General features: G+C 60.2%; 1 non-coding gene and 2 pseudogenes across 1 annotated transcript; all 3 read right to left on the bottom strand.

Moving 5' to 3' along the window:
* On the bottom strand, nucleotides 1-3,400 carry LOC145276103 (large subunit ribosomal RNA; annotated as a pseudogene; the record flags this gene model as incomplete).
* Nucleotides 3,401-3,994: 594 nt separating this feature from the next.
* LOC145276105 (5.8S ribosomal RNA) lies at nucleotides 3,995-4,152 on the bottom strand. Its single transcript, XR_013867838.1, has one exon. It is a non-coding gene; the product is annotated as a 5.8S ribosomal RNA (ribosomal RNA).
* A 393-nt stretch (nucleotides 4,153-4,545) lies between these two features.
* On the bottom strand, nucleotides 4,546-6,915 carry LOC145276107 (small subunit ribosomal RNA; annotated as a pseudogene).
* Between the last annotated feature and the right edge of the window lie 4,013 nt (nucleotides 6,916-10,928).

Here is a 10,928-nt window from a genome sequence, read left to right as displayed (position 1 = left end):
AACGGACCGCCGCGGCCCCTATGCCTTCGCCGCAAAGCGCGAACGGAGCGAACGCTACAGCCCCGTACCGGTTCCTCGCTTCGCGCGGGCACGGCCCGACCGACCCGGTCCTCGGAGCCAATCCTTCTTCCGAAGGTACGGATCCATTTTGCCGACTTCCCTTACCTACATTGATGCCATCGACGAGAGGCTGTACACCTTGGAGACCTGCTGCGGATGGTGGGTACGGACCGACTCGAGAGCTGCGAAAACCGGACCCGGATTTTCCAGGGCCGCCGAAAGCGCACCGGACGCCGCCCGAGCCGCGGCGCTCTACAGGTACCTTTTCCGTATCTCCGGACGAGCCGATTCCACGGACATGGTCCTTTACGAAGAAGAGAGAACTCTTCCCGGGGCTCCCGGCGACGTCTCCGGGCTCGCTTGCGTCACCGCGGTTTCGCCCGGGAAGCGACGGGCGCCGCCGACATCGCTGCCGACAGCGTCGCCACCCCCGGGCCCTCTCCGAGTCCGGGTTCGGGAATATTAACCCGATTCCCTTTCGACGGGAGGCCGGCCGCTTTTTTTTTGTTTGGGCTTTTGATTCGATTCGATTCGATTCGCTTTCCTTTCACTTTCATAACGGATCCGGCGCCTTTCGGGAAGACTTTCGCCCGCGTCTTAGGGACCGACTGACCCGTGCTCGACCGCCGTTGGCACGGAACCCTTCTCCACTTCGGTCTTCGAAGGTCTCGTTCGAATATTTGCTACTACCACCGAGATCTGCACCCGCGGTCGGCTCCACCCGGGCTCGCGCCCTAGGCTTCCGTGCTCGCCGCGGCGCCCTCCTACTCGTCGCGGCATCGTTTCGGCGCGAAAGTTCATCGCTCCTCGCCGCGACGGTCCGGCATCGGTCCGTCGCTCCAGCGCCATCCATTTTCGGGGCCGGTCGATTCGGCAGGTGAGTTGTTACACACTCCTTAGCGGATTCCGACTTCCGTGGCCACCGTCCTGCTGTCTATATCGACCGACACCCTTTCGGGGATCTCATGGGCGTCGCGTTAGGCACCTTAGCCGGACGTTTGGTTCATCCCACAGCGCCAGTTCTGCTTACCAAAAGTGGCCCACTTGGCACTCGCATTCGAGGTGACCAACCGCCCAGCGAAGCGTGCTGGCGGCGGCGGCCGGATGGGTCGGCTCCGTCGTTCGGGAGAGTCGGCCCGTTCCACCCGTTCCGAGTTCGAGAGTAGGTCGAGGCCGTGAACGGCCCCGGGGCCTCCAATCGTTCGCTTTACCGGATGGAATTGCGACGATCGAGCGCCAGCTATCCTGAGGGAAACTTCGGAGGGAACCAGCTACTAGACGGCTCGATTGGTCTTTCGCCCCTACACCCGGTTCCGACGATCGATTTGCACGTCAGAGGCGCTTCGGACTTCCACCAGAGTTTCCTCTGGCTTCATCCCGACCGGGCGTGGATCGCCATCTTTCGGGTCCCTGGTCGCTCGCTACGCCAGAGTCGGCCGAGTCGTACTCGGAAAAAGGGGAAACCGACCCGGGGTGATGCGCCCGCGCGCAGCGCCTAAACTCGACGACAAAATAGGACTAGTTCAAGCCGCGGGATCTCACCGATGGGCGGAAGGAGGATATGGAAGCTGGCGCCCGGCAATTCCCCTTTTTGGAAGATGCGCCGGTCCCCTCTCGGGGAGGAGGGAAAAACAACCGCACGTCAGCCACGAGCCTTCCCTCTCCCTATCTCTCTCGGGAAGAGAGAAAAAAGGAAAAGTTGCGGGCACCGCAGCAGCGACGGCGGAAGGCCGAAAACGCCGCGCCGGCGGGATCGGGCACGGCTCGGAGGCGGGTGAGGCGAGGAGAAGACGACGGCACGAGACCGACGACACCCCCCGACGACCCCCGGACGACTTTGCCACGACACCTCTCCCGATCGACGCCCTCCTACACGCTCTCTCGCTTTCGCTTCGCCTTCGGGGTTAGTCAGAGGTGGCCCCTACGACTCGCGAACGGCCAGGACTCCTCGGTCCGTGTTTCAAGACGGGTCGGGTGGGTTGCCGATGCACGTCGCTGACCCGGGGTGGCGGGCGGCTCGAGTAAAAAAGCGTCGCCGAGCGACCTCTCCGGAAACGGAAACGGGCGCGGGCGGGGTTGCCCCCGACAAGAACCCGAAACGTCGGCGAGGTGCGTGACGGCGAGGCCGCGCCAGTCCTATCCCGCCTCTCATCGCGCACGCGCCCGAGACGGTGGGGCGCCTAAGGAGCGACACACAGAGTGCGTCGCCCGCACGCGACTTCCGGCGGGATCAAAACGGACCGGCTCGCCACGTGTAACGGATCGTGTCAGATTTCCTCCGTTCCCGGCAGAAAGGGGCAGTTACGTTCGCGGGCCCGACGGCCGGTGGCCCCCGACTTCACAAGGTGGGAAGACGGGGGTTTTCAGGGTGATGAAACGCCTGCCGCCTACGGAAAAAAACCCGCGTGTTCGACCTGCACGCCGGGAACGGGTCGCGACGACGGACCGGAGGGGAAGTGCGTCCGGTGCCGGCCGCGCGGAGGTCGCGCCGAAGCGCCCGCGCCATGATTACGCCGAGCGATGAGAAGGGGACGGGTGCAGCGGAGTCGCGCGCGGAGGGAGCAGGAGGAAAGAAGAAGCGGCGGCGACGGATGCGGCGGGTTAGGGCCCGGCGGCAGCAGCGATCGAGAGGACGAGTCCCCTCCGTCGCAGCCAACCGACGCAGCCACCTACCGACGCCGCGGTCGTCACCACGTTTCCCTTCCCGCTATCCACGCGGCCCGTCTCCTTCGTCGGCGACGCGGGCACAAAAGCTGGCCCGCGGAGAACGAGTTCCCCGCGGACACGACGAACGACGACCTGTGCCGCGACGGCCTCTCTTTCAAGAACACACATCGAGTTTGGGCTCGAGCCTAGGCAGCACCGGACTGAGTCCCCCCGCGATCGCGGTGAGCGGTCCCACCCGTTTACCCCTGGGCGGTTTCACGTTCTCTTGAACTCTCTCTCCAAAGTTCTTTTCAACTTTCCCTCACGGTACTTGTCGACTATCGGACTCGTCCCGGTATTTAGCCTTGGATGGAGCTTACCACCCGATTTGGGCTGCGTTCCCAAGCAACCCGACTCTCGGATCGAAGGCCGTCGCTCGCCGTCCGCACCGAATGGGCCTGGCACCCGCCGCGGGCGGCCCCGATCGAGGGAACTCCGAACTATGCGAGACGAAAACGAACGGCTGCCTTCGACCCATGCGCCACACGTCCCGAAGCCTTTAACTTGCGACGGGATTCGGCGTTGGGCTTCTCCCGGTTCACTCGCCGTTACTAAGGGAATCCCGGTTGGTTTCTTTTCCTCCGCTTAGCGATATGCTTAAGTTCAGCGGGTCGTCTCGTCCGAGCCGAGGGCGGCGGTTTTTAGTAGAGTGTGGTGTTTGGAGGAGAGGAATCTCGATCGGTACCCTCCGTGTGACGACGGCTGGCCGATATAGCGCCCGTCCGACCGAAAATGAAGAAGCCAACAATTAAAAAAAAGCGTGGGTCCTCCCCATCCGACGTTGCCTACGACGCGGCCACCTTTTTACGGTGCGACGGCCGTGCTCGTCGCGCTGCTCGAGGCGTCGCTGAGAGACACCTTCATGAGGCAGAGAGCGAGACGAGCAGGCGGCGCTTACGTCGGCAGTCGGTTAGGTCGGTGCTTTTTTTTTTGTTTTGTTCTCCCTTCGGCTGCTTTCGGACAGACTCCTCCTGCTCCTCCTCCACAGTGTTTCTTCACGCGGTCGAAAAGGGAAAAGACTCCGCGGTCTGCCAGCGGGAGACGAAGGAGGAGGCCGGAGAGGGTTTTAAAAAAAAAAAAGACATTGAAAGGAGTCAATTCTTTTTTTATTTTTCTTCCCCCTCGTCACTCGCTCCTGCGACGTCCCGGTTACCACCGTGCCGAGGACCGGGCGGGCACGGGGACGGCAAGATGTCGTTTCGTTAACGGAGAAAGACATGTAACGTTCCGCCTCTCGACCGGACGTGGCCCCGAGACAAGGGATCTCGGGGCCGCAATGTGCGTTCGAGGTGTCGATGTTCACTGAGTCCTGCAATTCGCATCAGTTCTCGCGGCTGGCCGCGCTCTTCATCGACGGACGAGCCGAGTGATCCCCCGTCCAGGGTTCAGCACTTGGGTTTTTTATATTAGTTTTTGTTTATATAGATTTAGTAGTGTGCGAGGAGGTCTGTGCGAGGAGGCGTGACGGCATTGCAATGTCGCGAGTAGTTTGTTTTTAGCTAGCGGCGGTGGCACAGCGGCTGCAAAAAAACAAAAAACGATAAAGCGGCGACAAGGCAAAGAAGAAGCGGCCATCACTTGCGGTGGGCGAAAAACAAACAGGTGGTAAGACGCGGAAGCAAGCAAGAAGAGCTGGGGCTTTAAAAACCTCCGCGTCACCACAAATCTATCTCTCGCTCCGCCTTTTATAGGTTTGTTTGCGCGCATTCGAGGCGTTGACGCCGACAGACAGAGGAGGTAGGCCGGAAAACAACAAACCAGTCTCGAACGGGAAAACGGTAATGATCCTTCCGCAGGTTCACCTACGGAAACCTTGTTACGACTTTTACTTCCTCTAAACGATCGGGTTCGGTCGTCTTCTCCAGGCATCGAACGCCGAGGCGTAGATGCACGAGTGTCGTGACGGACACGTCGCGCACTGCCCGGCGGCGTCGTCGGCCAGATCCGAGGACCTCACCGGACCGTTCGATCGGTAGTAGCGACGGGCGGTGTGTACAAAGGGCAGGGACGTGATCGACGCGGGCTGTTGACCCGCGCCTACCGGGAATTCCTCGTTCACGGGGTTGGTTACAGGCCCCGATCCCTATCACGGGAGGTGGTTCAGAGGTTTCCCAACCCTCTCGGGCCGGGGCGAAGTCCCCGCTGATACCTCCAGTGTAGCGCGCGTGCGGCCCCGGACATCTAAGGGCATCACAGACCTGTTATCGCTCCGCCTCGTGTGGCTTTCTGCCACCCGTCCCTCTAAGAAGTGCGTGAGAAAACCGACCCGGACCCGAGCGCCACGGAGGACGCCGAGCCCGCCGTAAAAATCACTGACATCGGCGCACTAGTTAGCAGGCCGGAGTCTCGTTCGTTATCGGAATCAACCAGACGGATCGCTCCACCAACTAAGAACGGCCATGCACCACCACCCACCGAATCGAGAAAGAGCTATCGATCTGTCAATCCTACCGGTGTCCGGACGGGTGAGTTTTCCCGTGTTGAGTCAAATTAAGCCGCAGGCTCCACTCCTGGTGGTGCCCTTCCGTCAATTCCTTTAAGTTTCAGCTTTGCAACCATACTCCCCCCGGAACCGAACTCTGGTTTCCCGCAGGCTACCCGCCGGGTCATGGAAGCGAACGCCGGCGGATCGCCGGTCGGCATCGTTTACGGTCGGAACTACGACGGTATCTGATCGTCTTCGAACCTCCGACTTTCGCTCTTGATCGAGGAAAACGTGCTTGCCACACGCCATCGCTGCAGTTCGTCTTGCGACGATCCAAGAATTTCACCTCTAACGTCGCAATACGAGTGGCCCCGACCGCTCCCTTCGATCATTGCCTCGCCGTAGACGGAGACCGACAGACGTAGACGAGGCCCTCTTCCATCATTCCATGCTTATCGTATGCAAGCTTGAACAGCCCGCTCTGAGCACTCTAATTTTTTCAAAGTGAACGTACCGGCCGCCGCGGACACTCGGTTAAGAGCACCCTTGGAGGAGAAACCGCCGACCGCAACACGCGCGCAGACAAGACACGAAGCAGGGACTCGGAGCGGACCGGGGGGTTCAAAAAAAAAGAGGAACGCGCGGAAAGGGAGAGGGAGAGAAGCGCGGGGGTCAGAGTGCGGGGATGCGAATGAACACACCCAAACACACACACGTAGCCACCCCCCGTTAGACTACTCCCGGAACCGAACCGACGACCACTTGTTTTTTTTTTCCCGGATCCCGATCACGACCTCCTCGTCCACCTCGCCGGCAGGACCGCGTGGCGGGTATGCTAGCGGTTGACACCGGCGGAAAGGGCCGGAATGCGAACGGACGACCAAAGTCAACGACGGACGATGGCGCCGCCGCCCCGGGGCCGCTTGCGCGACCACGAACCCGAGTTCGGACTACGAGCTTTTTAACCGCAACAACTTTAATATACGCTACCGGAGCTGGAATTACCGGCGGCTGCTGGCACCAGACTTGCCCTCCGGTTGGTCCTCGTTAACGGATTTGAAGTGTACTCATTCCGATCGCGGGGCCTCGACAGAGTCCCGCGTCGTTATTTTTCGTCACTACCTCCCCGTGCCGGGAGTGGGTAATTTGCGCGCCTGCTGCCTTCCTTGGATGTGGTAGCCGTTTCGCATGCTCCCTCTCCGGAATCGAACCCCGATTCCCCGTTACCCGTAGTAACCACGGTAGGCACTTAACCGACCGTCGACAGTTGATAGGGCGGACCCTCGAGAGACCCGTCGCCGGGCGTGAAAGCTCGTGCGATCGACCAGTGAGTTATCCAGAGTCACCAAAGCGGAGCGCGCCGCCCTATGAGCCCCGCCACCGAACGGACCCGCGAGCGGAACGCCGACGACGGGGAGGACGGAATGACGCGCATCGGTCTCAGTCTAATATGTAGCGCCGCGACCCGGAACGGCCGACGCGGGTGCCAGCGCGCGAGGCGTGGCGACGACGGCGCGCCGACCGATCGCGGCCTGTGTCACATGTATTAGCTCTAGAATTGCCACAGTTATCCATCGCCTCCGAGGAGGAATACGGTCCCGAGGATTAGGTCCGGTTCCTGAGCCATTCGCGGTTTCGCCCGTTCTAATGCGTGGCGTGAACTTACACTTGCATGGCTTAAGCTTTGAGACAAGCATATGACTACTGGCAGGATCAACCAGGTATCGTTGGAATTTGGGACTTTGTTTCGACAGAACGACAGACCGACCGACCGACCGACCGACATAAGACAGACAACTACAACGACGGGCACGTGTTTATTTGTTTTTCGAGGAGGTTCGCCGTCAGTAGAAGCGCGCTGCCCGCGCTGATGGCCTCTTTTTTGTTTCTCCCCTGACTTGGACCGAGACCGAGACTCAAAGAACGAAAGCGACCAACGTCGACAACAACAACGACAACGGCACCCTTGACAGCGATACATACGACAAACGACAAGCAGCACGACGGCAGTGCACACGGACATCGAGGGTCAAGGTGCAGACTGAACTCGCCGAGGTCGTCGTCATCGTGGTCGCCATCGATTCCGTCTCGTCGTCGTCGTCGTCAACGTCCACGTCACAGCCGGCCGAGAAGAGAGAACAGACGACAGCGTCGACAACAACAACATCGACAACGGCACCCTTGACAGCGATACATACGACAAACGACAAACAGCACGACGGCAGTGCACACGGACATCGGAGGTCAAGGTGCAGACTGGAATCGTCGAGGTCGTCGTCATCGTGGTCGCCATCGATGCCGTCTCGTCGTCGTCGTCGTCGTCTTCGTCGTCGTCGTCGTCATCAACGTACCAACCGACCGAGACGAGAGAGCAAGCAACAACGTCGACAACAACAACGACAACGGCACCCTTGACAGCGATACATACGACAAACGACAAACAGCACGACGGCAGTGCACACGGACATCGGAGGTCAAGGTGCAGACTGAACTCGTCGAGGTCGTCGTCATCGTGGTCGCCATCGATGCCGTCTCGTCGTCGTCGTCGTCTCCGTCGTCGTCGTCGTCGTCGCCAACGTCAACGTCAACATCACAGCCGTCATCGGGGAGGAGCTGGACCAGGGCAGCGGCGGCGTAAATTTTCCCGTCACCTTCGTCGTCGCCTTCGTCGACCGACCGACCGACCGGCGTCGTGTTCGTGCTCGGAAAACCGAGGAGAGACAACGTGCACATGGCGCGTTCTCGCAAGCGGCTCCTCGGTCCGATTTTTTTGGGCGGCTTTTCGAGCTTTTTTTTTTCTCACCCTTTCGTCCGTGCGACGGCGAACGTTAGGGGAAAAAAAAAAAAAAAAAAAACGACAACAACGCGGCGGACCGGGCGAACAACATCGTCGACACACACGACATTGACGACCGGTCCCCCTTTTCACAATCGCATCGAGATAAAAACGAACGAGTCCGATTCGAGCACCGAGTCGCGAGCGGGAGGACTGTCGGTGCAAGTATCGATCACTGACGTGAGCGCTTCGCCGGACAGAGGATGGGCTCATCCGGGCAGCCGTGCAAATCGACGGTATGGGAAGAACGAACAAGAAGAGCAACGACTTGATCGGCGGCTTGGGAACTGCGGACGGTGAAAACGGGTTAATCGACTGCGACCACGACTGCTCGATCGATCTTCTTTGGCGCTAACAAAGGTGGAGGTGGCGCAAGAAGGGACTAGCGCTATCACCGTCCACGTATCAGAAGATGCGGCGGCAGACGTCGACGCTTATGCGTTGTCGGACGAGAAGTCGCTGCAGCACGTGTACCGCGAGCGGGACGTCCAAGGTTTTGCCAGACGGAAAGAAATCGGGTGTCAGCGAACGTTCACACGGCTGTGAGATCGGACGCTGACAGGAGTAGGAGGCGGCAGGCAGGCGGCGGTTACGGCGGCGGCGCCTGCTGCTGCTCATCCTCCTGTTTGCTGCGGCGACTTCCAGGACGGGAGAGCATCGAACAACGTACGTATGGTTACAAGGGGATCAGGATCTACATAGTGCATCCCCCGCGGCTATTTTTGTTTGTTTGTTCGCTCGTTCGTTAATTCGTTCGTTCGTTCGTTCGTTCGTTACAATGTACGTTTTTCCGTTCGACGGCGGCAGAGAGCGGCGGCGTTTCTCCCTAATCCGGAGGATTTATCGGTCGCACAGCGATGGGTCGTTCGGCCGATCATCGAAAGATTCGCAGGTAGTGGTTGAATGGCAGAACGGCAGCAACAACAGCGGCGGCTGAGAGCGGCGAACGCTGAGGCGGAAGCAGAAGCTGCAGCAAACGTATCGGCTAAACATGGTGGACATAGATATGGCTGACGACGCGGGTACCACGACGACTATGGAACCAGGAAAAGGAGCCGTTAGTTGTTCCAACATATCGTTCGACACGTCGAGCAGCCCTAGGTCCACGGAGAAGCACACACACGTACCACGTATTATAACCTAACGACGATGAGCGGGCGCACGGTTGGCAGGAACGAAGGCGGCGGATCAAAACAAGTTGGAGCGCGGGGCGACAGCGATAACGGTGACAGCCCTAGGCGGCGGAGATGCCACTTTCTGACGCCTTTGCGACAAGCCCGTAGAGACGTTCCGGACCACCACGAGGCAAAGAGTCGCTGCTCCGACGAACCGACACACCAAAGTGTGCTTCCTACCGAACATGTTTTATAAAACTTTCAAACTGGAAAACCCCAGAAATGGTGTTGGTATTTGTCCAGACCCACCTCCGACACCTGAAAATGGTGGTCAAAAAAAACGTCGATTATACGAAGCGACATTTCTGGTCGGCGATTTTCCAGTTTTACGCCTACTGCCACATGGGGATGTCGGTAGGCGTCGCAAAGTGCCTTCTCGTAGGCTAGGCACACCAGGACTTTGTCATTTTTTCCCCCTCGACATTCCTGGTCCGGTCTATTCCGATTTTACACCTACCGCCATGTGGGGGTGGCAGTAGGCGTCGAAAAGTGCCTTCTCGACCGCTAGCGACACCACTACTTTATCGAGCTCTGGAGGCCCGCACACCGACCCGGGGGCCGCGGAGTCGACCCCGGGGGCCTCCGCCTCTCGCCGCCGCTCACTTGGACGCCTTCCGCAACCTGTGGTCCCGCTCGGGGCCGCCGGGAGCCTCGCCGACCTGACCGGTGTCGGTAGGCGTCTGGAAGCGCCCGGCCGACCTGGACGAGGTCCCCCTGGCCCCCGGGGGGACACCCCTTAGTTGGATGGGGGTGCTGTCCCGGGCACACATGCAACCCGCGGCCGCCTACCGACAGCCCCCGTCGCTCGATCGCTACTCTTTCCAACATATGTCGGAGAAGCCGGGCGGTTGTGAAACCCCAGAAATGGTGTTGGTATTCGTCCAGACCCACCTCCGACACCTGAAAATGGTGGTCAAAAAAAACGTCGATTATACGAAGCGACATTTCTGGTCGGCGATTTCCAGTTTTGCGCCTACCGCCATGTGGGGGTGGCAGTAGGCGTCGAAAAGTGCCTTCTCGACCGCTAGCGACACCACTACTTTATCGAGCTCTGGAGGCCCGCACACCGACCCGGGGGCCGCGGAGTCGACCCCGGGGGCCTCCGCCTCTCGCCGCCGCTCACTTGGACGCCTTCCGCAACCTGTGGTCCCGCTCGGGGCCGCCGGGAGCCTCGCCGACCTGACCGGTGTCGGTAGGCGTCTGGAAGCGCCCGGCCGACCTGGACGAGGTCCCCCTGGCCCCCGGGGGACACCCCTTAGTTGGATATGGGGGTGCTGTCCCGGGCACACATGCAACCCGCGGCCGCCTACCGACAGCCCCCGTCGCTCGATCGCTACTCCTTTCCAACATATGTCGGAGAAGCCGGGCGGTTGTGAAACCCCAGAAATGGTGTTGGTATTCGTCCAGACCCACCTCCGACACCTGAAAATGGTGGTCAAAAAAAACGTCGATTATACGAAGCGACATTTCTGGTCGGCGATTTTCCAGTTTTGCGCCTACCGCCATGTGGGGGTGGCAGTAGGCGTCGAAAAGTGCCTTCTCGACCGCTAGCGACACCACTACTTTATCGAGCTCTGGAGGCCCGCACACCGACCCGGGGGCCGCGGAGTCGACCCCGGGGGCCTCCGCCTCTCGCCGCCGCTCACTTGGACGCCTTCCGCAACCTGTGGTCCCGCTCGGGGCCGCCGGGAGCCTCGCCGACCTGACCGGTGTCGGTAGGCGTCTG

The sequence above is a fragment of the Euprymna scolopes genome, unplaced genomic scaffold (genome assembly GCF_053919585.1).
Source record: "Euprymna scolopes isolate OS-2025 unplaced genomic scaffold, ASM5391958v1 sca720, whole genome shotgun sequence".
Taxonomy (NCBI): domain Eukaryota; kingdom Metazoa; phylum Mollusca; class Cephalopoda; order Sepiida; family Sepiolidae; genus Euprymna; species Euprymna scolopes.
Note: the sequence above shows the minus strand (reverse complement) of the source record. Positions and strands in the feature narration are given on the sequence as shown.